Source organism: Hemicordylus capensis, chromosome 3 (assembly GCF_027244095.1).
Source record: "Hemicordylus capensis ecotype Gifberg chromosome 3, rHemCap1.1.pri, whole genome shotgun sequence".
NCBI lineage: Eukaryota > Metazoa > Chordata > Lepidosauria > Squamata > Cordylidae > Hemicordylus > Hemicordylus capensis.
In genome coordinates this window covers 7561989-7589084 of record NC_069659.1, presented here as the reverse complement: position 1 = coordinate 7589084, position 27096 = coordinate 7561989, and the positions used below count along the sequence as shown (strand labels likewise).

General features: G+C 48.8%; 1 protein-coding gene and 1 pseudogene across 11 annotated transcripts in view; one reads left to right on the top strand and one right to left on the bottom strand.

Annotated features, from left to right (window-relative positions):
• Window positions 1-229: 229 nt before the first annotated feature.
• Window positions 230-27096, top strand: part of LOC128349825 (zinc finger protein 883-like) — a 40084-nt gene continuing 13217 nt past the window's right edge. For 10 of the 11 annotated variants that reach the window (XR_008319015.1, XR_008319022.1, XR_008319023.1 and 7 more), the window contains exons 1-2: window positions 230-360; window positions 10623-10991. The gene's annotated coding sequence lies outside the window, so the exon portion shown is untranslated. Of the gene's footprint in view, window positions 361-10622; window positions 10992-18368; window positions 18661-27096 lie in introns of those variants that run through there. The other variant, XM_053306881.1, reaches the window with a different exon arrangement.
• Window positions 17424-19421, bottom strand: LOC128349590 (probable ATP-dependent RNA helicase DDX20; annotated as a pseudogene).

The window sequence follows — 27096 nt, the reverse complement described above, 5'->3', positions numbered from 1 at the left end:
GGGTGGGGTCAGACAGACCTACCCATGATTGTGTGGTTGGCCGGCATACTATTGGTCTGAGGAACCTCCACAAACTATTTGGTGAAGGTGTGGTTGAAGACACTGCAACCTGACAAGTCAATTGATTTGGTGAAGGTGCGGAGATAAAGGCCCTGACCTGACAAACTGATTCATTTGGAGACTTTGCAGAGGAGAAGACTGCAACCTGACAAACTGCCATTAAGTGAAGGTGCAGCCATTGGCTATAGTCTGATACCTTGCTGATGAAAGCCTGTGCTGCCATCTAGTGACCAATTGGTGAAAACTGCCACTGCAGCAGGACAAAAAGGATGGTTCAAGTAGACCAGCAGAGTATTTCAGGTGTGCCAATCTACCAGGCCATTTGGGGACAGTTCTGGCCCTTTCTGACATGGCAGTGGCACATGCACCCTGCCCATTTGAGTGCCCAGGTCATGACCCAGGCCACACAAATGGCCAGGTTGATTGCATGGTGCCCTCCAAAATGGCTGCCACCAGGGGAGAAAAGGCTGGACAGATCTATTTGGCCTGTTGTTGTAAGGGTTTTTGGTTTTTTTTAAATGTACTGGGTTTGTTTTTTAACTGAATGTTTTTGGTAATTTAAATTTTTTGTTTTTATTGTTTACTGATTTTAACTGTTTTTGCTTGTAAACTGCCCTGAGCCAAATTAGGAAGGGTGGTATAAAAATTCAACAAACAAACAAACAAACAAAATCTCACACATCCCCTTATGAGCAGGTGAGGAGCTCTCATTGTGTGGGGTTGCAGCAGTGACACTGCTGTTTGCATGCAAAGGTCCTGAGTTCCAGTTTTGGACTCAAGTCCAGTTTGCACTGCCCCCAACATATTTTTTGAACACAGGTTCAGCTATTAGAGGTTTGGTTACTCACAGTAGAGGTGTTTAGTAATCTGGACAGCGGCCAAAAAAGTTCCATGCTGTGGGAACATGCACAAGCCTAATCAACTGTGCAGCTTTGCTAACTGCATCGGTCATGTCCCCTTATGAGCAGGTAAGGAGCTGTGATTGTGTGGAGTTGCAGCAGAGGCGATGGGTACTCTTTTCTGAAGGAATGGCAGTGTTCAGCTCCTAACCCCACAGATTTTAACCAGGAAACCTATTAATTAGGATGTAATTAAACTGCACTTTAAAAATCATGTTTAAGATCTTTGAAATGGTTTTCTGAACAATGTGATTCATTATCAGTTGTTCAGCTTTGCTGACTGCATCTGTCATTGTACCTTAATACTCAGGATAGCAAAATTTGATGTATCACCTGCCTTTCCCCCCAGAGCAATACATCTTCTCCAGCATTTAATCAAGATTACTAGTGAGTGTAGGAATGGGCAGCACTACTCCTAAATCAGGCCCTCCTATGGACTTTCTATGAAGTCCATAGAAAGGACTTCATGATCCATCTTAAGACACTTAGGAGTGCAGGTCTGGCATGGGTTTGGATGATGCCCTTGTGCAGACAGTGTAGACTGTCCCCTTATCAAAACTTCTTCTCCAAGCTTGTGTGTTCATGAGGCACAGGACTGTATTCTGTATTCTTATGCTTGCATGAGTGCACAAGATTAGACGTGCTTGTAATCCCGCCCCCTCTCCTTGGCACCTTCTTAGTTCCAAGCTCCAGCAATAGCACACCCTACACAGAGAATATGCAACACTGCAGCATAGGTGCACGCAATACATATGTGATCTCTTCTGTGTTGAAGGTGGAATGTCCATCGTGCAATCACTATGCATACAGTGGATGCGTGCCTGCAGGAAAGAAGGCTGAGTGTGGCACATTTATTTTATTTATTTATTTATTTTTGCATTTATATACCGCCTTTCATTAAAAAGATAACCCCAAGGCGGTTTACAAAAGTTAAAAACATACAATAAAAACACAATAAAAACATCATGTTAAAAGTACAAAAACATATAAAAACAGGCATAAAAACAACACAACAAATAGGAACACAGAGAAGCCGCAGTAAAAAACAATCATGTAAAAGCCTGGGTAAAAAGCCAAGTCTTTAAAAGCTTTCTAAAAGCCGTGATGGAGTCCGAGGAACGAATGACCACTGGGAGAGCATTCCAGAGTCTGGGGGCAGCAACAGAGAAGGCCCTGTCCCGAGTGCACGACAACCGGGCCTCCCTCATTGTCGGCACCCGGAGCAGGGCCCCCTCAGATGTCCTCGTCCAGCGGGCAGCAACCCTTGGGAGCAGGCGGTCCCTCAAATACCCTGGGCCCAAACCATTTAGGGCTTTAAAGGTCAAAACCAGCACCTTGAATTGGACCCGGAAACGAACCGGCAGCCAGTGCAGCTCTTTCAAAATGGGGGTGATATGTTCCCAACGGGCAGCTCTGGATAAAACCCTCGCTGCCGCGTTTTGCACTAGCTGCAGTTTCCGGATATTCTTCAAGGGCAGCCCCACGTAGAGCGCGTTACAGTAATCCAGCCGCGACGTGACTAAGGCGTGGGTAACCGTGGCCAGATCTGCCTTCTCGAGAAAGGGACGCAGCTGGCGCACCAGCCGAAGCCGTGCAAAGGCACCCCTGGCCACCGCCTCCACCTGAGCCTCCAAAAGCAGAGCCGGGTCCAGTAGTACCCCCAAGCTGCGTACTTGCTCCTTCAAGGGGAGTGCAACCCCATCCAGAACCGGTAAAATCTCCTCATCCCGATTGGCTCTCCTACTGACCAACAGTACCTCCGTCTTATCCGGATTCAGTTTCAGTTTGTTAGCCCACATCCAACCCATCACGGCCTCCAACCCCCGATTCAGGACATCCACCGCCTCCCTAGGATCAGATGACAAGGAGAGATAGAGCTGAGTGTCATCCGCATATTGCTGACAACTCAGTCCAAATCTCCGGATGACCTCTCCCAGCGGCTTCATGTAGATGTTAAACAGCATGGGGGACAAGACCGATCCCTGCGGGACCCCACAGGCCAACGGCCACGGGGCCGAGCAGTAGTCCCCCAGCACCACCTTCTGAACCCTCCCCTCAAGAAAGGACCGGAACCACTGCAACGCAGTGCCTCCGATTCCCATACTCGAGAGGCGGCCCAGAAGGATACCATGGTCGATGGTATCGAACGCCGCCGAGAGGTCCAGCAGAACCAACAGGGACGCACTCCCCCTGTCTAGTTCCCGGCGTAGGTCATCCACTAGGGCAACCAAGGCAGTCTCAGTCCCATACCCGGGGCGGAAGCCAGATTGAAAAGGGTCCAGATAATCCGTATCATCCAAGACCCTCTGCAGCTGGGACGCCACCACACGCTCCATCACCTTGCCCAAAAAGGGGAGGTTAGACACAGGTCTATAGTTGTCCAGGTTGGAGGGATCAAGGGAGGGCTTTTTTAATAGAGGTCTTACCACCGCCTCCTTGAGGCACGATGGCATCCTGCCCTCCCTTAACGAAGCATTAACGATCACCTCCAGCCATCTACCTGTCCCCTCCCTGGCAGCTTTTATTAGCCATGAAGGGCAAGGGTCAAGAGCGCACAAAGTCGCCCGCACACTGCCCAGGATCTTGTCCACATCCTCAGGCCGCACCAACTGAAAAGAATCCAACACAACGGGACCAGATGGTACCAGAGGCACGTCTGCCGGAACTGCCAAAACTCTGGAGTCCAGGTCAGCACGGATGCAAGCGACTTTATCTGCAAAGCGACAGGCAAACCGATCACAAAGAGCCGTAGATGACTCCTCCCCCATTGTCCGGGGGGATGTGTGGAGCAATGTTTTCACCACACGAAACAGCTCTGTTTGCCTGCACTGAGCAGACGCAATGGAGGCGGAGAAAAAACATTTCTTCGCCGCCCCCACCGCCACGGCATAGTCCCTAAAATGGGCTCTAGCCCGTGTTCGATCGGATTCGTGACGACTCTTCCTCCAGCGTCGCTCCAGCCGTCGTCCGAGTTGCTTCATCGCCCTAAGCTCCGAGGAAAACCAAGGAGCAGAACGGGCTCCACCAAGCCGGAGAGGGCGCTTGGGGGCAACCGTGTCAACAGCCCTGGCCATCTCTCCATTCCAGAGATCAACCAAGGCCTCGACAGGGTCACCAGCTCTGGACACTGGAAACTCCCCGAGGGCCGTCTGAAATCCAAGCGGATCCATAAGCCTCCAGGGGCGGACCATCTTAATCGGCCCACCACCCCTGCGGAGGGCAGACGGAGCAGTCAAACTAAACCCCACCAGGTGATGATCTGTCCATGACAAGGGAGTGATCTCAAATTCCCCCACCTCCAGATCATTTATTTCCCGATCGGCAAAAACCAGATCCAGAGTGTGTCCCGCCACGTGGGTAGGGCCCGATACCAACTGAGACAGGCCCATGGTTGCCATGGAGGCCATGAAATCCTGAGCCGCACCCACTAAGGGGACCTCAGCGTGGACATTGAAGTCCCCCAAGACAATAAGCCTGGGGGAACCCAAGGCCACCTCCGAGACCACCCCCGCCAGCTCAGGTAGGGAGACTGAAGTGCAGCGGGGTGGTCGGTACACCAGCAGAATCCCCAGCCTATCTCGGAGGCCCACCCTCAAGGACAAACACTCGAAATTCTGAGATTGCCTGACTGGGCACCTGGAAACGGGGAGGGTCTCTCGAAAGATGACCGCAACGCCTCCTCCCCGACCCTCGAGGCGGGGCTGCTGCACGATCTGGAAACCTGGAGGACAAAGCTGAGAGAGACCAACCCCGCCCAGCGCATCCAACCAGGTCTCCGTCACGCATACCAGGTCAGCACGCTCATCCACAATCAAATCGTGGATGAGAGATGTTTTTGCGTTAACTGACCTGGCATTTAGCAGCAGCACCCTAATCCTCGAAGGAGTGTTCACAGAGCTCCCTAGGGTCAGAGGGTTGGGGGAAGGGCCGGAAAAAGGAACAGGCCTCAATTGCCTGGACCGTTTTCCCCTGTAACGGCCTGCCCAACTCCCACCGCCATACCTCCCTCTGCCCGCTACCCGTGATATTGCCGCCCCAACTCCAGACCCACTTTTTTGCTCTCCCAGACACATCTCCCCAGACTATTCCACCACGGCTACTTGGCTTAATTTAAAACCAAGACCAGACTCATACAGTCCCTGCTGACTTCTTGCTTGGTGGAAGATGGATCGTCAAGGCAGGAGGAAAAGGTCTTCAGGGCTCCAGGCAGCTCGCCCCACGGCTGAGAGCCCTTATGCTCTCGCCCTTCGGCTCACGCCAAGAGGCTCACGCCCCTGGCCCAGCCCCAGCTTTAAAGCCACAGAGGCTGAGGGTAGATGGCACACACCTGGAGAAAGAGGTGGGGCAGAAGCCCAAACACAGTCACTGCCCTGCCAAGATGTTCCCTCTTCCCTTCCTCAGTCCCTGGCCCAGCCCCAGCTTTAAAGCCACAGAGGCTGAGGGTAGATGGCACACACCTGGAGAAAGAGGTGGGGCAGAAGCCCAAACACAGTCACTGCCCTGCCAAGATGTTCCCTCTTCCCTTCCTCAGTCCCTGGCCCAGCCCCAGCTTTAAAGCCACAGAGGCTGAGGGTAGATGGCACACACCTGGAGAAAGAGGTGGGGCAGAAGCCCAAACACAGTCACTGCCCTGCCAAGATGTTCCCTCTTCCCTTCCTCAGTCCCTGGCCCAGCCCCAGCTTTAAAGCCACAGAGGCTGAGGGTAGATGGCACACACCTGGAGAAAGAGGTGGGGCAGAAGCCCAAACACAGTCACTGCCCTGCCAAGATGTTCCCTCTTCCCTTCCTCAGTCCCTGGCCCAGCCCCAGCTTTAAAGCCACAGAGGCTGAGGGTAGATGGCACACACCTGGAGAAAGAGGTGGGGCAGAAGCCCAAACACAGTCACTGCCCTGCCAAGATGTTCCCTCTTCCCTTCCTCAGTCCCTGGCCCAGCCCCAGCTTTAAAGCCACAGAGGCTGAGGGTAGATGGCACACACCTGGAGAAAGAGGTGGGGCAGAAGCCCAAACACAGTCACTGCCCTGCCAAGATGTTCCCTCTTCCCTTCCTCAGTCCCTGGCCCAGCCCCAGCTTTAAAGCCACAGAGGCTGAGGGTAGATGGCACACACCTGGAGAAAGAGGTGGGGCAGAAGCCCAAACACAGTCACTGCCCTGCCAAGATGTTCCCTCTTCCCTTCACAGGGAAGAATGGAATGTTCCCTCTTCCCTTCTACCCGAATGTTCCCTCTTCCCTTCTACCCGGCCCTTTCCCGGCGGGTAGACCGGGCCTCTGGAGAACGGCGTGGTTTGCGGCGCGCGCATGCGCGCGCGCGCAAGCCACCATTCTCCCGGAGGCCTTCCTAGCGAGAGGAGCTCTGTGCCGGAGCTCCTCTCGCTTAGTATCTACCGACCGGGTGAGCGACTGGGTGGGTGGGTCGGGGGGCGGGCGGGCAGCTAGCTGGGAGGGAGGGAGGGCTGGATGTTTTTAAGAGTGATTTCGCGGCGGCGGCGGTGGCGGCGGCGGGGGGGCGGCTGGTTTCCAGCGCCCCTATAATGTTAAATACGGGCGCTGGCGGGGGCAAGGAGGCGGGAGGGCTAAGCAAGCCCTCCCCGCCCTTAAAGATATACCCCCCACCCAGACCCGAACCAGCCCAGTCCGAACCGGTCCGGCAGTTCGGCCATTCTTTGGAATGGCCGCCGGACCGGTTCGGGCACACCACTAGTGGTGATGACAATCAAGAATAAAGCACTATGGGAATAGTAAAAAACATGTGTGTGTATGATTGAGTTTTAAATCATAAACTGATTTATTGAGTTCAATAGGAAAGGGCAGTTGTGTGGTCACATGTCCAGCTCCCGTATACTGCACAATAATGTCCAAACCAACAGCAAAGGACTAAGCCTTCGCAATCACTCAAAAGTAAGACGTTTGAAACATTTGTTTGTTTTATTCATTCATTCATTCATTCATTCATTCATTCAATTTTTACACCGCCCTTTCAGAAAGGCTCAGGGCAGTTTACATTAAAACAAAACCATTAAAATCAGTTAATGATTAAAACAGAAAGTATAAAACAGTGTAGAACAACAATAATCAACAATTAAAACATCATAAAACAGCAATTAATCAGAACAACTTTAAAACCTTGAAAACCAGGTTACAACATTAAAACTCATTAAAACAATATTAATTAAAAGCCTGGGTGAACAGGTGTATCTTTAAAGACTTTTAAAAAGCTGTCAGAGATGGGGAGGCTCTTATTTTACTAGGGAGCGCATTCCAAAGCCTTGGGGCAGCAGCGGAGAAGGCCTGTCCCTGAGTAGCTACCAGACGAGCCAGTGGCAAATGCAGACGGACCTCTCCTAATGATCTCAGTGGGCGATGGGTTTCATAACGAAGAAGACATTCTTTTAAGTACCCAGGGCCCAAGCTGTTTAGGGCTTTATAGGTTATAACCAGCACTTTGTATTTTGCCCAGAAACAAATCGGCAGCCAGTGTAACTCCTTCAGTATGGGAGTAATATGGTCCCTCCAAGATGACTCAGAGACCAACCTGGCTGCTGCATTATGGACCAACTGTAGTTTCTGGACTACATACAAGGGCAGCTCCACATAGAGCGCATTGCAGTAATCCAGTCTGGAGGTTACCAGCAGATGTTGTACCACTGTTTTGAGGTCATCTAACTCGATGCAGCTGGAGTATCAGCCGAAGCTGATAGAAGGCACCTCTGGCCACTGTCTCAACCTGGGACACCAAGGAGAGACTTGGATTCAGAAGCACCCCCAGACTGTGTACCTGTTCCTTCTGGGAAAGTGTGACCCTATCCAGAACAGGCAGATCAAACTCATCTCTCGAGTTCCGACCCCGCACAATGAGTACTTCCATCTTATCTGGATTCAGTCTCAGTTTGTTATCTCTCATCCAGCCCATTACCGACTCCAGGCAGGCATTTAGGGAGGTTATGCCCTCTCCCGATGATGCTGACATAGAGAAATAGATTTGGGTGTCATCAGCATACTGATAGCACCCTGCACCAAATCTCCTGATGATCTCTCCCAGTGGTTTCATGTAGATGTTAAGCAACACCGGAGACAGTATGGAGCCCTGAGGGACACCATACAAAAGTTCACATTTTTAAGAAGAACTGTCTCTGAGAGACACCATCTGGAACCTGCCCAAGAGGTAGGAGCGAAACCATTGCAGAGCAGTGACTCCCACTCCCAACCCCCTCAGACACTCCAGAAGGATACTATGGTCGATAATATCGAAAACCGCTGAAAGGTCCAAAAGGACCAACAGTGTCACACTTCCTCTCTCCATTCCCAATTTGAGATCAGCCATCAGGCCGACCAAGGCACTCTCCACCCCAATGCCAGCCCAAAAGCCAGTTTGAAATGGGTCAAGATAATCAGTTTCCTCCAAGACTTTTCTGGAGCTGGGAGGCCACCACCCTCTCAGTTACCTTGCCCAGCCATGGAAGGTTGGAGACAGGCCTGTAGTTACTCAGCTCTGAGGGATCCAAAGTAGGCTTCTTCAGAAGAGGTCTAATGATTGCCTCCTTAAGACAAGGAGGCATCCTACCTTCCCTCAGAGATGCATTTATAATCTCTACCAGGCCTTCCACAACAACCCCCCTGCCAGATAATATAAGCCATGTCGGACAAGGGTCAAGTGAACAGGTGGTAGGCCGCACCATTCCAATCAGCTTGTCCACATCCTTAGGAGTCACAAACTGGAATTGATCCAACCTAACCACACAAGAGGAGTCGCTGGACACCTCCACATCAGACACTGAATTAATTGTGGAGATAGAATCTAAGTCGGCCCGAACACAAGAGATTTTTCCCACAAAGGATTTGTTAAACACATCACAGTGGGTAATTGATGGTTGCAGATTCTGATTCAAGGGAGGAGGGGCACATACTAGCCCTCTCACAACCCTGAACAACTCCGCTGGATGTGAACTTGTGGATGCAATATAGGTTGAAAAGAATCACTTCTTTGCCACACGTATTGCCTGAGCATAGGCCTTCAAATGAGCTCTATGTTGCAATCTGTCGGATGCAAGCCGAGGCTTTCTCCACTTGCACTCTAGTCGTCTACCTCGCTGCTTCAGCTCCCATAGTTCTTACGTATACCATGGTCCCTGGAAACGGATTGAAGCCCAGTTCAGGACTGGAACTCAGGAACTGTGCGTGCAAACAGAAGTGCCTCTGCTGCAACCCTACACAATGAGAGTTCCTCACCTGCTTATAAGGGGATGTGACAGATGCAGTTAGCAAAGCTGCACAGTTGATTAGGCTTGCACATGTTCTCGCAGCATGAAACGCTTTTAGCCCCTGTCCAGATCACTAAACACCTCTGCTGTGAATAACCACACCTCTAATAGCTGAACCTGTGTCCAAGAAATACGTTGGGGCTAGTGCAATCTGACAGGGACAAGGAAAACTGACAGCCTTGTGCATCAGAGATGAGGACTCATCAGAAAAGTCCGCCTGGTTGAAATCTTTGGGGTTGGTGGAATATGAGAGGGTGCTGAACCAGGGTTGTAGATAGGGGAGAGGGGGCCTGTGTTCACCCCTCTCTCTGGAGGCCGCTTGGAGTGAGGGAGGTAATGAAGAAGATAAGGAGAGGGTGGAGCTGGGGGGGCCTTCAGGAGCTCAGGAGCCTGGGTTCTTTGAACCCATCCACTCAATTATAGCTACACCCCTGTGCTGAACACTGACAGTTCTTCAGAAAAGCGCACCCATTAGAGTTGAAAAGGGATTGGGGGAGTGGGAACTGCTCAGTACCAGCCCAGGAGTGGAAGCATGGTCCCTGGAAACTGATTGGAGCCCAGTGTACTACTGGAGTTTGCACACACAGGTCCTGAGTTCTTGTGTGTGCAAACAGCAGTGCAAACCCGGGAGTGCAAACTCAGTGTACAAACTCAGGACCTGTGCGTGCAAACAGCAGTGACTCTGCTACAACCCCACACAATGAGAGTTCCTTACCTGCTCATAAAGGGATGTGACAGATGCAGTTAGCAAAGCTACACAGTTGATTAGGCTTGCGCATGTTCCTGCAGCATGAAACCTTTTTAGCACCTGACCAGATTACTAAACCCCTGTGCTGTGAGTAACCACACCTCTAATAGCGGAACCTGCGGCCAAGAAATATTTGGGGGGGTAGTGATATGCTGGGGGCAGTTAGCAAAGTAGCACAATTGATTATATTTGCCCATGTTCCTGCAGCATGAAACGTTCTCAGACAATGTCCAGATTACTAAATGTTACCAATGTTAATAACAAGACCTCCAAGAGCTGAATATGTGTCCAATAAGTTCTGCTAGGTTCACAGACAATCACTTGCAAGCTTGTGGACTACACAAGTCTATTTACTAATTTAAGGGTAAGAGCTTCTGCCAGGTTTCGAAGAGACTGAAGAAAGACTCTTCTTGCCAGCATTCAAGATGTCAGTCCTGTAAGACAAGGGTTAGAGTTTCTGATAGATTCAGGCCAGGGTAAGGGCACTGGCTTCAACTGGAGAAACTGAGCATGCTCTCTTCTTGCCAGTTCTGCAGGCGTTTCACAGAAATTTACATCTGTCCTCCTTTGGATGCACTACTGTAGTCATTCTTTTATGTTTCAGAGTAATTTTGTTGCAAAATTACACATACAACCACATCTGATGTTTTTCTGCAGAACGTGGATTGCCTTTCTTCGATATTTTAAGCAAAAGTAAAAATGTGAGATGGGTTTTGAGCAGAAAACGCAAAGGAGCTTCATTTGACGACACTGAGCATGCTCCGATGCTTATGAGCATGCTCAGATGCACAGACAAGGGAGGAGGAAAGACTATTGCTGTCACTACAAGGGCTTGAGCTGCAGAAGCGGGCTGTGAAAGAAGAGCGAGTTTCTGTCACCTGCAGCTGCTCTCTTGGATCTGGAGGGCGGTGCAAGAGGTCGGCAGCGCTGCAGGAAGCGTTGCACGTCCTTTGACAGGCTCACTGACTCTGCGCCCAGCCCGGGAGGATCGTTACTGTTTGCGGAGCGCTTTGCATAAAAAGGAAGGTAAGAGGGAAGCAGCAGCAGCAGCATGGGGGGTGGGGGTGGGGGAGGGTGGTCCAGTCTCCCTGCAGCTGCTCCTGCAGTGAAAAGTGTCTCGGCATTGCCGGGACCACCAGTTTCTCCTTGCAAATAATTATTCACATTGATTATTCACATTTTATATCCCGCTCTTCCTCCAAGAAGCCCAGAGCGGTGTACTACATACTTGAGTTGCTCCTCACACCAACAATAAGATTGAACTTACTAATCTTTCTTTCCTTTCTCCTCCTCTCTGCAAGGAGACAAAGCGGTCAGAGATTCTTTTAAACTTGTGTTTATTGTGTCTGTGGTTTTTTTATACCCACTTGCAGAACAGATTCAGAGGGACAGACCCACGTAGGCAGAGTGTACTCTTCCAATGACATATCTGGAATCCTACTGGACTTCCCCTCCCCAGACAACAGCCTATCCCTCCCCTCCCTCTCTATGGTTCCCAGGCTTCCTCGGTTGTATTTCCTGCTCCAAACACAGCGCCTTCCCCTAGATCGAAGTCCATAAAATGATAGAGTCATGCACAGTGATCAGCTGCTGAGAAGCAATGCTTTCTCCAGGCAGAACTGTACACTTTGGCTCCTTTGTCTGCTATGGAAACCTGCTTACCTGCCTGCTAGCTTGAAGCCCAACAATTAAATGGGCATTTTTTGAGATCGCACCCCAAGTATATCTATGAGACCAGGGGCTTGCAGTTGGGAAGCCTTCCTCCCATCCTCTTTTCTCTCTCTCTGCAACTCTAACCCATCCTACCTCTATGAGGTTTCATGCTACAAGCTTTTCAGTGGAAGAGTTATGTATATTTTATGGGAAAGTAATGCTTTTTGGTATAGGATTTATTTTATTATTATTTCTTGTTTACACAGAAAGGTGTTATACAGTTATATCTGGTGTATTGTGTGGCAGATGTTTGTCTGTTTTTAGTCAAAAGTCCCATAATATTTTTGCATCTTCATTATCTACAATTTTTTTCGATTTTATGGTCCCACCAATTCTTGGCTACAGGTAGCTTGTATTTTTTGCAGATGTTCCAGTGTATCATCCCTGCTACCTTGTCATGCCTTTGTTTGTAGTCAGTCTGTGCGATCTTTTTACAACAGCTGATTAGGTGGTCCACTGTTTCATCTGCTTCTTTACAAAGGCGGCACTTGCTGTTCGTTGTTGGTTTTTCTACTTTTGCTCTTATTGCGTTTGTTCTTAGTGCCTGTTCTTGTGCAGCCAATATTAAGCCCTCTGTTTCTTCAAGTTGCCATTCTTAAGCCCCTGCCAGGTCTTGGTGGTGTTTGATTTTCTGGTTATATTGTGCAAATTTTGACCATTTTTCTGCTCGGTTCTTTCCATTTTTCTGCTCGGTTCTTTCCATTTTTCTGCTCGGTTCTTTCCATTTTTCTGCTCGGTTCTTTCCATTTTTCTGCTCGGTTCTTTATTATTATTATTATTATTATTATTATTAATCTGGGTGAGGTCTGGAACTCCAAAAACTACACAGATGTTTCTAGGGTCCTCACAGTTTGCAAGCCCAGATTTCTCCTGGAGAATGAAAGGAGACAGTTTTGCAGCTGAAAGTGGGATGCTGGATAGGGCAAAGAAGAGGCAAGAAACCGGTGGACCCCTATGGGACCGGCCTTATCTGGTGCTGCTCCAAGGCTCTGGAATGCACTCGCTGTCAAAAGAAGAGCCTCCCCATCTCTGACAACTTTTAAAAAGTCAGTCAAGGCACATCCGTTCACCTAGGCTTTTAATTAGATACCATTTTGATAGTTTTTAACATTGTCTAAATTTTAAATTATTGTGATTTTATCCTTTTTATGTTGTTGCAACTTGTATTTTATTGTGAGCCTTACAGAGATGTAAGTTTGGGGCAGGATATAAATATGTTAAATAAATAAATGAGCAAGCAAGCCTTAAGGGACCTGCCTGGGGGTCTGGCTTCCCCCACCCCACCTTGGTCTCTCTCCTCTTGCAAAATCTCGGGGTCAAGTCTTCACCCCCAACCTGATTGGGATATTCCTGGGCAAAGTGCTCTGTCAGATCCAAGGAAGAAGAAATGGGGGGAGAGAAGCTGCTGAAGAGGCTATAAGTGGGGCTCTGTGAGGTGCCAGAGTGATGATAGGGGTTACCCTTAAGGCTTGATAAGTAAAAATGGTCCTTTCCCCTGTCAGAACAAAAAACAAAAATTCATGTTTGACATACAAATAGCTTTTTCATTTATTTCGTACCAGAAAGTGGGTGAAACTTGTAAGCAGCACTTATTCTGCCTCTGTCAGAGATTAAAACAACTCTCTCACAATACCCCTAGTCCTCCCCCAGCGGCTGGCCGTTCGCCGGGCCGCTGCTTCTCCTTCCTTGGTGGCTGGCCATCCCTGTGGCTAATCATCAGCTTGCTCATGAACTCTCACAAGAGCTGCCACGCATGGGATTAGCGATGGGTACGTCTAGGAGAATTAAAGATATAGACAGATAGATGATCATTCTTTACATTACAGACTCTGTGGCTTAGGGGGAAATACACCACTTTGCAGTTCAGACGATCAACTAATCACATGATAATGACTAACCCCACATTCAAAATACTTCAGTACAAATAGTATTTTAATCTAGGATAGAGAATACATGGTTTTCCATTTGTGTCATCATCTGTACTCGGGTAGAGTAATCATGTATTGAAAGTCTCATCAGAACTGGCCCAAAGATTTTTTAAAAGGAAGGGGGGGAATGGTGCATGATCTCAGGTAGCGGATCGCTCTGTTGGAGCAAAAGAAGATATTGGGAATGTTTAGCCTGGAGAAGAGAAGACTAAAGAGAGGTGGAATAGCCATCTTCAAAGATCTGAAGGGGGTATATGATAGATGGAGTGAATTTGTTCTCTGTTGCTGCTGAGGGCAGGCCTGGATCCGGTAGAGTGAAATTGCCAGGAAGCAGATTTAGGCTCGGCATTGGGAATAATGTGCTAACTGTAAGAGCTGCTGGACACTGGAACAGCCTGCCTTGCTCCATGGTGGGCTTCCCTTCCCTGCAGGTTTACAAACAAAAACAAGCATCTGTCCGCAGGGGTGTAACTAGGGAAAATGGCGCCTGGGGCAAGCACTGAAATTGTGCCCACCCTCGTCCAAACATCTGACACCCATCTTTCAGAAAACCTGTTTTCATGTGTTGTTGCTCTTTGTAGAGAAAAGAAAAAGGAGTTGTGGTGTGTTCTTATTTTCTCTAAACTGTGTGAGAGAGAAGATCATAGAGTTAAACCGTTAAACATTTGGATTTAACTGTAATTCATCAGTATTTTTTAACTCTTTGTTTCAGCTATAGACTTAATATTTCGAATAACTGGGGGCTGATTTGACCACATTTGAAGCACAGGGGTTTTCCAGGAGTTGACCCAACTTTAACACAATTAATGCACCTCATGAAATAACTTGACGATGTAATGTGGGTTATTATGCCCTTGAAAATGTCATGTGGAGTTGCTTTCACAAAAACATTTTGCTATGTGATGGTAATGTTGAGATGACCTATTTAACCTTCAGTCTGCCTGTGTGAGTAGATTCAAATCTATGGATAATGGCATTTTAACTTTTGTGTTTGGTAAGAAACATAATTTGTAATTCAGTTGTTATTGTTACTCAGCAAAGAGTAGAGGGGGTGGGTGGGATTGATAGGTTAATCAATTCCTGCATACCAGCACACACACACACTGACTGCATTCTCTCCACCCAAGCATGTAACTCAGCTTTCTCATCCAGTATGATTAGCTTTTACTAAGCTGCTCCTATTTCTATGCAAGCAACTCAAAGTTTCCTTACAATTATGAATTATGATTCCATGTGGTTTCGTTCATGTGAAACCACATGGAATCATAATTCATAATTGTTTTAGCAGGTTAAAAAGCTCATTGTAAAGTTTATTGCAGGGGTCCACTTAATTTTAATAGTCACTCTAGATTCAGTCTAGATTCACTAATACACTTAGCCTTGCTAGCAAGCAAAAAAAAAAATGGGGGGAAGAACTGGGCATGTATTAGAGAGTCTCATAGTATGCATAATGCAATTAATTTTAATAATCTAGATTCTAGATTCACTAATACACTTAAGCTTCACCAAGAAGCAACCAAAAAATAAACAGAAGTTGGGGTATGTTAGTCCACTACAAGCTTTAAAAAGACACAGTATGTACGTTATTTATATACGGTTACAGGCATAAAGCAGTCAGTAAATATTATAAGGAGAACTATTGGGACAGAGAACCACTTTCTCATGTATTTTGCTGTGTAAGCCATTTTGAGAACTTTGTTCCTTTAAAAACAACACCGTATATAAATATTTCAATAATATAAGGCAAAGACATAAGAAAAGCACACCAACCCACTAGATTAAGGCTATAAGCAGTGTAGTATCTTCAAAAACAAGCACATAATTAATCAAAAGGCAGGGGAAAAACAGAAACAGATCACATGTTAGAGCATTTTTCTTTCCTCTTATTATTTCTAAAGTTTTTAATACTTTTTGTAGTGTCTGATTTCCTTCCAAGATGGTTTACTATTGGGGTGGGGGAGGGTTTATTACAAGTTGGTATGAGAATAGTTTTGCCTTATACTTGGCAGCCCAAAATGAATTTTAAAAATAAATAAATAATCTCACACAGAGAGAAGAAGGGGAAGAAAGTGTCTGTGCGCATTGCAAGGGGGTGGGATCTCTTTCTTTCTCTCTCTCTCTCTCACACACACACTCACACACATACATTTTATATTTATAAAATAAATATAAACACGATGGAGTAGTTCCAAAATGGAGTGCAAGGTAGGTGAGTGGGGAAGAAACAAACAGACAGGCTTTCAAATGCACACACGTTCATACAGGGGGGAAAGCGAGAAACACAGGGATCTAAGAGAAGGGGACAGATTTCTCACACACATGCACAAAGACCAGATAAAATTTTAATGTGTTTACTTGCTTTGAGGAGGACCTCAGCTGTCCCTCCAGGCTGACTTGCTATTTATGCATTTGCGTTCAAACACCGAGCAAGAGGAATGCAAGAGAGGAAGGAACTCCAGGGAGAGCCAGTTAGGTGGCTGTAGCTAGTGCCACCAGAAGACAGGCAAGCAAGAGGAGCCAGTGTGGTGTAGTGGTTAGAGTGCTGGACTAGGACCGGGGAGACCCAAGTTCAAATCCCCATTCAGCCATGAGACTAGCTGGGTGACTCTGGGCCAGTCACTTCTCTCTCAGCCTAACCTACTTCACAGGGTTGTTGTGAGGAGAAACTTAAGTATGTAGTGCACCGCTCTGGGCTCCTTGGAGGAAGAGCGGGATATAAATGTAAAAATAATAATAATTATTATTAACCCTTTCCTCATATAGATGTAAAAATAATAATAGTAATTATTATTATTATTATTATTAACCCTTTCCTCATATAGATGTAAAAATAATAATAATAATAATAATAATAATAATTATTAACCCTTTCCTCCCCCTGTTTCTGCTAACGGTGGTGCAGGCAGCAGGGGAGAAACCTCACTTTGGCAGAGAGCGAGCGAGCAAGCAGCCAGTCTTTGTGATGCGAGGGAGTGGGGAGAGCGAGAAGCACTCTGGTCGGTGGGGCAGGGGGAAGAATTTGTTTCCGTGTGGGGGTGAGACGGACGGTATGTGTTTGTTGTGGTGGTTTACCCCTGTCCTCCACAAAAACGTGTTCGTGTTCTTGGAGCTCGGCAGGAGTGGGGTTGGGGGACGGGCGGGTGACAGACAATAACGTGCAATCCTAAAAGCCAGTTTGCTCAGGAGGAAGTCCCCCTGTGCCCAAGAGGGCTGACTTTTCCTCGTGTGTGCACATTCAGGAGGCAGCCATACTTGGTTTCTTATGGCGAGGCAGCGGCAGGCTTCTTGTGGGCACCTTCAAGAGACAAACAAGGAGATTGTGGCACAGCGTCCATGGGTGGGTCACTTCAGAAACAGGGAGCGTTAGGCACAGGCACAAGTAGAGGTGGCATGTGTGCATGTGTGCTTTGGTGAATAGAGTGGTGCACCCCGGCGCACCCTCGAGGCTGCCATTTCAATCCCAGCCCGCCCAGGGTTTTTCCCCTCCAACACTTGGATTGCGCCTGCCCTTTCCCCCTAGCCTGAGCAGTGCGCCCTGGGCTGGAGCCTCTAGCCACGGGGGGGATAGAGGTTACTTGTCCCACGAGCAGTCAGAAAGCACAAGGGGGTGGGGGAGTGCCAGGAGAGGTCCGGCCAATGCGGCCATGATGAGCATGCGCAATGGCTACTTCTGGTATTTCCAGCTAACAATGGGGGCAGGGAGGAATGCTGCTGCTCCAAAAACATTTCAAAAAACCGGAATGCTGGCAGGGGAAATGCGGCGGGAGGGGTAAGTGCAACCCCGCCCTTAAAGAACTACCCCCCTGGCATGGGACCATCAGACTGGGCCACCTTTGAACTGGTTCGGAGGCCTCTGTAATGGCCTCTGGGCCAGTTCGTGCACATCTCTAGCTGACAACACAACATTGTCTCTTTGCTGTGTATTTGAAGGGGCTTTGATACATGACCGATCCCCCACAATAGAAGTGGATGTCGCAGAACTGTAAGAGCTACTGTCGCTATCAGACTCTCCAGTACATTCAGCTGTGTGTACACTAGATTCTATTTTTGTCCTATCTAAGGCATCATTTTCTGGGTGTTGATGCTGCTCTCCAGGACCTGTATAGCTTCTTATAATTTCCACATCTCTCTCTAATCCTTCCTTACTCATAATCCTCAATAAATGTCAGCCATGGTCCACATACTGGTGGGCTGCTGGTTCTTAAAAGGTGACAAGCATGGGATCTTGGGGAGCATGCTTTGCAAAGTTTCCCTGTCCCTTTCCTGCTGATTGTGCTGCTCAGCAGTTTGGAGGTCAGATTCCTTTTGGTACTTCTGCTCTGCAGTACTGTGAGTAGACTGTGGATTCCTAGATGGAGCATACCAAAGCAAAGGCAACATTTGGCTCTTGAGTGGCTTCTTGTGTTTGACATCCTGTTTTGGCTTGGCTGAAGCAGGAGCAACAGGAGAAATCTGCACACTGGAACTTAATGCTCCATGCTGCACTTTCTCCTCCGGTCTTTTAGCAGGAAACAGAGGAGCATGTAGTGAAGCACTGGGGTATGGGACAGCAGTGACTTTTACATCCTGACATTCAAACTGGTCCATTAACCCAGGAGGTATAGGTTCTGGTAAAGGAAGAAGTTGAAGGTTAAATTTCTGCATGATTTTCATCATCAGGTTCTCCTCTTCTCCACGGCAGCAGTATGTCACAGCTAGCCCTAAGGTTCCAAAGCACCCTGCTCTGCCAATCTGATGCAGATATATTTCCCAGTCCAAAGGCACATCAATGTTAATGACTAGATTCATCTTCTCAGCATCAATTCCACAAGACATCAAATCAGTTGATATCAAAACTCTGCAATGGAACTGCTTGAGTTTAGCCGTGGCATCAAGTCACTGGTTCTGATTCATACTGCCTGAAATGCATTCAGCAGAAAAGCCTTTGGATGTTAGTAGGTGTGCCAGATGTTGAGCTCGATTATGTAGATTTGAGAAGACCAAAGCCTGGATGAACGGAATCTTGATGAAGAGCTGCTGTAAGTGTTCAGCATTCGCCTCAAAAGTCTTATGAGGTAAGACTTGGGGTGAGAATTCATAACTTTGATGTACTGCTTCAACCCAATGAGACTGGGATCAATGGGATTCAGCTTCACAAAGGTAGGATCTCTCATGTATCTACTCACAATATTAGCCAAGGATATGTGGCTGAAACAGCCAACATCTGCTTGTTGGCTGGTAGAGAAGAATAAATCCAGTTGATTTGTTCCTGGAAACTGCCTTCTTCTAGAAGCTTGTCTGCTTCATCAAGAATAAAGAGGCGATTGCTGACTGTATTCAGACAGTCCAATTCTATGAGCTGCTTTATGCGACTAGGGGTGCCAACTGCTATGTGACACTTATTTAGTCTGATTTTATTTTGGTTTAAAGGAGTCCCTCCTCTGAAGACATGACATTCAAAGCCTTCCATTTTGCTTCCAATAGTTGTAATAACTGCATGAATCTGTATAGCAATCTCTTGTGTAGGAGCCAAGACCAGAATCTGTGTAACTGGACTTTCCAGAATTAGGGAATCAAGCGCAATAGTGGAGAAGACACAGGTTCTACTAGTTCCAGATTTTGCTTTCACAATGAGATCAAGGCCACAGCACCCCACTGGTATGGCCTTGAGCTCTACCGGAGAAGGTCTTAGGAAGCCGGCAGCCTTCAGCCCTTCCAGCACTGGGGTGGACAGTAACAATGACCCAAAGTCATTGGGCCCCTCCAGCACATCCTGGGTACGGAGCCAACTTTCAAAATGAGCTGGAGCTGCCACTGCATTGGGAGCCGCCATCTTGGAAAGGGGGTCAAAGCTATCTCAAGACGTCAGAATACCCCGTTTTCCATTTTGATGGGTTAGGGTCTGATGGGTGACTGATTACATGTGAGCCCCTATCCCCAAAGGGTTATCAATCTAAAAAGAAGCATAAAGCAAATGCAGTAGCCACTGGAGGGATGCTGTGTTGAAGGTGGATAGGGCCAGTTCCTCTCCCTCTGCTTAATCTAATAGAATCACCAGTTTAAAAGGTGTCTGCTCAACTAGCAGGGACCCCGAGGCATGGAAGACTGGACTTCTGGCTGGAAGTCAGGTCCAAAGAGCACTCTGTGTATGTGTGTGAGAAAGAGTTGTCTCTAGAGTGGAATATAATAATGTATTATCATCAATCATTGTGCTTATGCAATATGGCAGGCTAGTGTAGCTTCTTCCCGATAGCAAGTGCACTGCCATATCTCAAGGAGTCATCTGACTAGTAAAAACCTTGTCCAGCTGATGAACTGAGCCACCATTTCTTCACCCCTGGCCATAAAGATTGCAAGGTATAATAACCAAGGAGAACGGGAAAGATTTTCTTGTAACTTGTGTGTCTTCTTCCATGATGTCACTCATTCCAGAGAAAATCATCACCCTAAAACATAAACTAAGGACAAATGTAAAAGCAATAGATTATGTTAGTAACATCCCCTCTTACTGATTACTCACAGTAATAATTTGATTAATGAAAACATGATTTAGTGAAAAGAATGTCAATTTCGTTGTTTGGCAAGTGAGTTAGAGCTCACTTTTCCAAAGAAGCATCTTCAGCCCACAGACTTCCCATAGAATTCAGATTTTTGTAATGTTTTTCTCATCCACATCATCAGTGATGATGCCTTGTTGCCAATAGCTTGCCATGTTAGATCATTGTGAACACTCTGTACCTTAAGCCACGATGTAACTGGAGGCTGATGATGGATCGGAGGCTCCATATTGATGCTCCCCTATTAGAACTTCACATCTCATCTTCCTGGTGCTGGCCACGCCCCCTACATCAACCTGCCTCTGGTGTGGCAGCCAGGTGTGCTGCCAGCTGTCTCTTATTCCTGGGCTGCCCTAAAGCCCCCTACACTGCTCCCATTCACATTAACAGCTCTCGACTTCCAGCATTTTGCATGGCACCTCCTGTCGGGTGGAAGCTTCTAGCCAACTCATTCCATATTCTCCTTGGATAAATGCTTCACCTGATACAAAATAAGAGGGGCTAAAGCCAGTTCTGTTTGCAATATTTTTTCAATTCTTTATTTAATTTGATTCCAAGGGCTTTTAGAAATTATTTATTGGTTTATCATCTTTCTGTTCTATCTGATATATACCTCTCTAGGCAGTGTACACATTAGAACAAAATCACATATAAAAATGTCATAAGAGTTAAAATCCACAAAACAAATAAAATAAGCTCACAGTTCAAAACACAATAGTTTGAAATTTTCAGTTAAAAGCTTGAGAAAACAAGTACGTCTTGAGGGCCTTCCTGAAAACAGACAGAGAAGGGGATACTTATTTCAATGGGGAGCATGTTTCAAAGCCCCGGAGCAACCACAGAGAAGGCCCAGTCCTGAGTTGCTACTAAACAAGCCAACAGCAACTGTAACCGGTCCTCTCCAGACGATTTTAATAGGCATTAGGGGTTCATGACAAAGAAGGCACTTCTTACAAAGAAGGGCTTTATAGGTAACTAGTGTTTTCAGGCCCGTTGAAATAATGGGCGCTAGTAGGGGAGAGTTTTCCCCCCCTGCCGCACTCCCTCTCGCCTTTGCCCCCCCTGCCCCTTGCTCGAGCAACTTGTCCCTTGTCCTTGCCCTTGTCCCCCCTCCCTCTTGCCCGAGCCCTCATTACCCGATCCAGCCCGCAACAGTCGGGCAAAGTAAAAGCATATTTTGCGAAGAAGAGAGGAGCTCGCGAACAGAGCTCCTCTCTGTGCTAAGCCACTGCCCTAGCTGCCGCTATGGATGCAATAGGCGTCCTTTGCGCCCAAAGCACCAGTTTGGGAAGAGGCTTAGCACAGAGAGGAGCTCTGTTCGCGAGCTCCTCTCTTCTTCGCAAAATATGCTTTTACTTCGCCCGACTGTTGCGGGCTGGATCGGGTAATGAGGGCTTGGGCAGCTGGGAGGGCAGTCGGCGGCGGCCGTGGAGGCATTCTCATGGGCCATTTTGGCCCTTAATCATTTGGGAGGGGATCAGGGAAGGAGTAATTGGACAGCTGGGAGGGCGGGAGAGTGGTCGGCGGCTGCGGCTGCGGCGGGAAACATTTGGGGCAAGGGTAATTTTGGGGCCGGACAAGGGCCCCAAAGTCTTCCAGCTGCCCATTCTTGGCGGCGCCGCCAGGCCTCGGCGGCGGCTCCACTGCCACCTCGGCCGGCTTCCCCCGCTGCCTCTTCCTTCCGCCCGGCTTCGGCGGCGCCGCCAGGCCTCGGCCATGGCTCCGCCGCCGCCTCAGCCATGCTGCGTCCAATGGCTGAGGCAGCGGCTCCGCCGCCGCCTCGGCCAGTTTCCCCCGCCGCCTCTTTCCTGGCTTTGCGGGGCTTCACCGGCTTCTTCGGGGCAGCCGCTTCTGGCCACCCAACATGGCCGCCGGGTGCTGGCGGTCGTGTCTCCCTCGGACTGTTCTGAGCATGCGCTCTGCGCATGCTCAGAACGGCCGAGGGAGGCACGGACAGATGCTTGGTTGTCCACGGACGGACACCAAGCCTTTTATTAGAGAGGATAACCAGCACTTTGTATTTTTACATGGAGACATATTTTGAGCTAGTGCAGTTCTTTCAAAATTGGTCTTATATGGTCCCCTTGGATTGTTCCAGAGACCATTCTGGCTGCATTTTTTCCACAGCCCAAGGAGGTCATCCTCCAAATAGTCTGTGTTGTGGACTGTTGTGGACTGAGCATGCTCCAAGACAGGACCAATAAGAGAACTGAAGGCGTGTCTAGCCTAGAGTGTGGGAAGCGACCGAGCCCCAGTTCCAGTCCTGTCTTCACTCCATGAATGGGTCAGTTCTGCTGCTTCTGCAACTTTTTGCTCTTGGATCTTACTGGCTAGCCTTTTCCCTCTCCCTTTCCTTCCTATTCAGGATTGTGCGAGGATGGGAAAGAAGTCGATTTTTTTCTCCTCCAATTTGGAACTAAATTCTCCCTCTTTTTGTTTAATTAGGCTGCTTGAATCTCCCTACCCCTTTACTTTCATTTTCCCCTGGCCGTTTGGCCATGAAGCATGTGCACACTGGTGCGCCTTTATAGGGTTCCTTATCAGAGGGGCCCCTCTCTTACCATCGGGGCAGACCAACTCCTGTGGTCTCGGCTCCTACCGGGGGGATTGACCCCCCCATGCTCCCCCCACCCCGCGGAATGCTGCACCCATACTTGGCCAACTGTTCCCGCCTCCGGATGCAAGCCTCCAAAAAAGGACTACAAGAAGGCAAAAAAGAAGGCAAAGAACCTGCGGGAAGCAGGAATGAGAGCCGTGCCTTCCACAAAGGCATGCTTAGCGCCCACTTTGGCGGTTCACCTTAGTGAGCAGCTGCTCATTCAGGCTGCATGCGAGGCACGCTAACCTTGCCGCCTCCCAGACGCGGATGCTGAGAACGCCGACCTGCCGCTGGACCAGGGCAGTCAGCTCCTTCGGCCATCTCCAATCCCTCCTCTTGGGGTGCTCCTGCCAACATCACTGCCTTTGCAGCCTTCGGGTCTGGCCGCACCTTCAGTTCCAGAGCACCCCTTGTCACCCCGGCTGGCTGCTCCTAAACCTCCTGCACAGCCACAGCAACCAAGTTTGCCACCAGGACTGTCTGCTCCTCCTGCATACCCAGGGGACGTGAGTACTGCTCCAGTCCCAGGCACACACCCCGCCCTTCCACCTGACATCGCTTCTTGGTTGGGTGAATTTTTCTCTCAACCATTTTCTGAGCTGTTTAAAGCCAATATGCCACCTCTGCCCCCGCTGTTACCCAGGGCTAATCGCCACCATTCTCATTTTCCTCCTGTCCGGACTCCAATCCCAGCAGGCATCCTATTCCAGCTAACGAAAGGGACTTATTTCAACCCCGCCCCAGGATGCCCAGGAGGAGAAAGAGACTCAGGTCCCCTTCTCCCTCCTCCTCTTCCCAAGGAGCTCCTTCTCCTAAGCGTCCTGTTCCTCAGCAGCTACACTCTTTCCCAGGAGGTTTCCTCTGGCCCTACCTTGCCTGCCATCCCATCCAGGGGCCCCCTCCTCCTACCAGGGTGGTCCCTACAGATGCATGCCTTCCTCTAGAGGGGCATCTCAACCCTATCTCAGACCTGAGGAAGGATTTTGCGGAAAAAAGGAAGAGGCTGCCTCTCTGTCAGATAAGGGGGAAGGAGAACTCTCTGATGAGAACACTGTTAACACCCTCACCGACTTCCTACCGCCTCTTCTCTTCCTCCAACTTCGAGGTTATGCTGTCTAAGGCTAGGCGTGCTATAAATGGCATTTCTCCTATCGATACGGCTTGGATACTATCCCCTGTGTGAAAGTATATGGGCTTATCTTCCACTGAAGGGGGCCCTTCTAAAGGAGCTTTTCCCTCTTCCTCAGGCCGATGTTCTCCTTGCCCGAGACCTTCATTCTCCCCGACAGCAGCGGAGCTATCAGCCCTGGAGTGGGATGCCTCTACCACGTTCCTGAAGGTCTCATCCGCATGCCTCCCTGTCTCTCTGAGCTTCTCCAGATCTGCCACATTGGTCTCAAGGGAACAAATTTGTTCCCTGAGAGCCAGGAGCTCTCTGCACCAAGCACACACCCATGACTTCTGCCCATGGGGCAAATAGTCATACATGTGGCACTCTGTGCAATGCAATGGGAAGTGCCCCCTCCCCTGCTGACTTTCTATCTTCATACTGGTTTTGTTGGCTGTTTACAGTATTTAGAGGTAGTTTATTAGAAGGACAGGTCTCAGCTGTAATGGTCAGCTATTTAACTGTTCAAACAGCCTTTCTCAAGAATATGAGAGAGGGATTTGTACTTACGTTCTCTTCTCCACCAGGCTCCTTGTGATCACAGGGGCTTGTTCCAGGCTCACCCGCACACTTCCCGCTTAACTCCTGCAAAACTCCTATGTCCTGTTTGCTATCCCTGTTGGCTGTGCTCTCGGGCCTTCACCTCTTATGTAGAGAGTAGGCGTCCAACTGAGACACAGGATGTGGATCAAAGGAATGTCAACGGAATATGGGGCCTCCCACAGCCCCAGCTGACTCCACCCCCTCCAGGCAGGGATCAACAAAAACACTAGAGTTTGCTAGCCCTGGCAAATAACACACAGACAGAGACTAGGACTAATCCCTTAAAGAGAAACCAGCCCCTCAAAATCTCTCCTCCTCCTGTTAGTTAGTTTGAAGGGGGGAAAGGCAAGATGTTGTTCTGTTTAGAAAAGCTTTCTCACCTCCTCAAGCTGTGTCTGCTTTTCACAGAGTAGGCTTCCAACTGAGGCTTCCAACACAGAGTAGGCTTCCAACAGAGTAGGCTTCTGATTGCCTCGGTGGTAGTTAAGGAAGGGAATGGACAACTCAAGTCTCCTGAGGATCGCAAAGCTGATATGCTTCTTTGTAAGAACCATTCGGCTTCCGCCACAGTCATCAAAGCTGCCAGCACTAATTCCATATTTTCAGGGCATCTGTGCTTTGGGTCAAGGAACTGGCTGCTATAGTCCCTCCCGAACTTACCAAGGTCCACCAAGGGTCAAATAATTTGACCAAAGCCATAGCCCTGATGGCGGACTCTAGCCTCGATTGTATCCAGCGGGCTGCTTGGGCTATGGCCTCGGGGGTGGCAATCTGCCGTTGCCTATGGTTAAAGCATTGGAATGTAGATTCCCGGTCTCGGCTTAACCTTTCGGCTACCACTTTTTCAGGTGCCAAACTCTTTGGTGTAGGTGGATGACTTCTTGCCTTCTACCCACAGTGGGAAGCCATGACTCAGGACTACTGCGTCCTTTCCACTGTTTCCTACAGTTACACATTGGACTTCCAGGTGCAACCTCTGGACCAGGTCACCATATCTCCACCTTGCCAGACAAACACTGAAGGATGTGTCTGGCCATTCAAAATCTCCTTTGGATCAGTGCCATCTAACCTGTGCCATTGACCAAATTATGGCATGGTGTCTATTCACTTTTGTTTCTCATTCCAAAGAAGGATGGATCTTGGAGAATGGTTCTGAACCTGCGGTCACTCAATCAATTCATCCACAAGCGGAACTTCCGCATGAAATCTCTTCAATTGAAGCAATCCTGCCACAGGACTTCCTGGCCTCTTATGATCTATCCAAGGCCTACCTCCATGTACCTATCCTCCCCATTCACCGTCAGTTCCTCAGGTTCTGCTACAATGGCCACCACTATCAATACAGGGCCCTCCCCTTCGTTCTGTCACACACTACTCCTTCCCTTTCAGGACAACATTATGGCCTGTGTCCACAGGCAGATCTGCTTGCCATCAAAGGTCCATCAGTCAGTCCGCTGGTGGTTGTCACCCACCATGTTGATGTTGAAAGGTCTCCCCCTCACGACTCCAACTTGGGTACTAATTACCACAGATGCCAGCCTATCGGGCTGGGGAGTTCATTGCAATGGCCAGTATGCACAGGGCGTTTGGACATCTCAGGAAACAACGAACAACATCAACTGGCTGGTGCTACAGGCCATTCATTTGGCCCTTCTTCATTTTCTCCCTTTGATCCATCAGGCCGACGTCCTAGTCCGCACGGACAATGTGACTGCCAAGTTGCATATCAACCACCAGGGGGGCACACGGTCCTAAGCCCTCATGGCAGAGGCTGACAAAATTTTCCTATGGGCAGAGCAGTATCTCACATCCATAGTGGCAGGACATCTCCAGGGCACGGCAAATACCCAGGCCAATTGGCTCAGCCACTGTACGATAGACCAGGCAGAATGGTCACTTCATCAAGAAGTTTTTCTCCAGGTGGTGCATCGATTCGGTCAGCCAGTGTTGGACCTCTTTGCTTTTCTGCTCAATCATCGCCTCCCGAGGTTCTTCTCTTGCTTTTTCTTACCTCACGTGGAAGCAAAGGATGTCCTGATCTTGCCATGACCACTGGACCTCCTGTATGCCTTTCCCGCCACTGCAGTGATCAGCTGACTCATTCAAAAACTCCACAACAAAAGAGCAGAACTCATCCTAATAGCACCATTCTGGCCTCGGAGGCCGTGGTTCTCCAATCTCCTTCAACTGCTGGTCGCCCAGCCATGGCACCTGCTCGCCTGGTGGGACCTCCTCGCTCAAGGTCCCCTCCTGCACCCAGAACCGTAGTGGCTCCAACTAGCTGCCTGGAAATTGAGTGCTTACTATTAGCCCAGAAGGTCTATTCCCCTTCAGTCTTGGCAACTATCTTGGCCTCTAGAAGACCTTCTACAAACCGCTTTTATCAAACCTCATGGGCGGCTTTTTTCAGGTGGGCACACAGGAAACATAGCTCTCCTTTGTTGGCGGGCATTCATGAGGCCCTTTCCTTTCTCCAGTCTGGTCTCAACATGGGTCTCCGGCCCAGCACTCTGAAATGCCGGACCTCAGCCCTCTCTTCAGTTTTGCACATTCACTCTGGTTATTCCTTACAGCTTCATCCCCATCTCTGGATATTCCTAAAAGGAGCATCCAGCTTGGCTCCACCTCCTATCCATAGATTCCT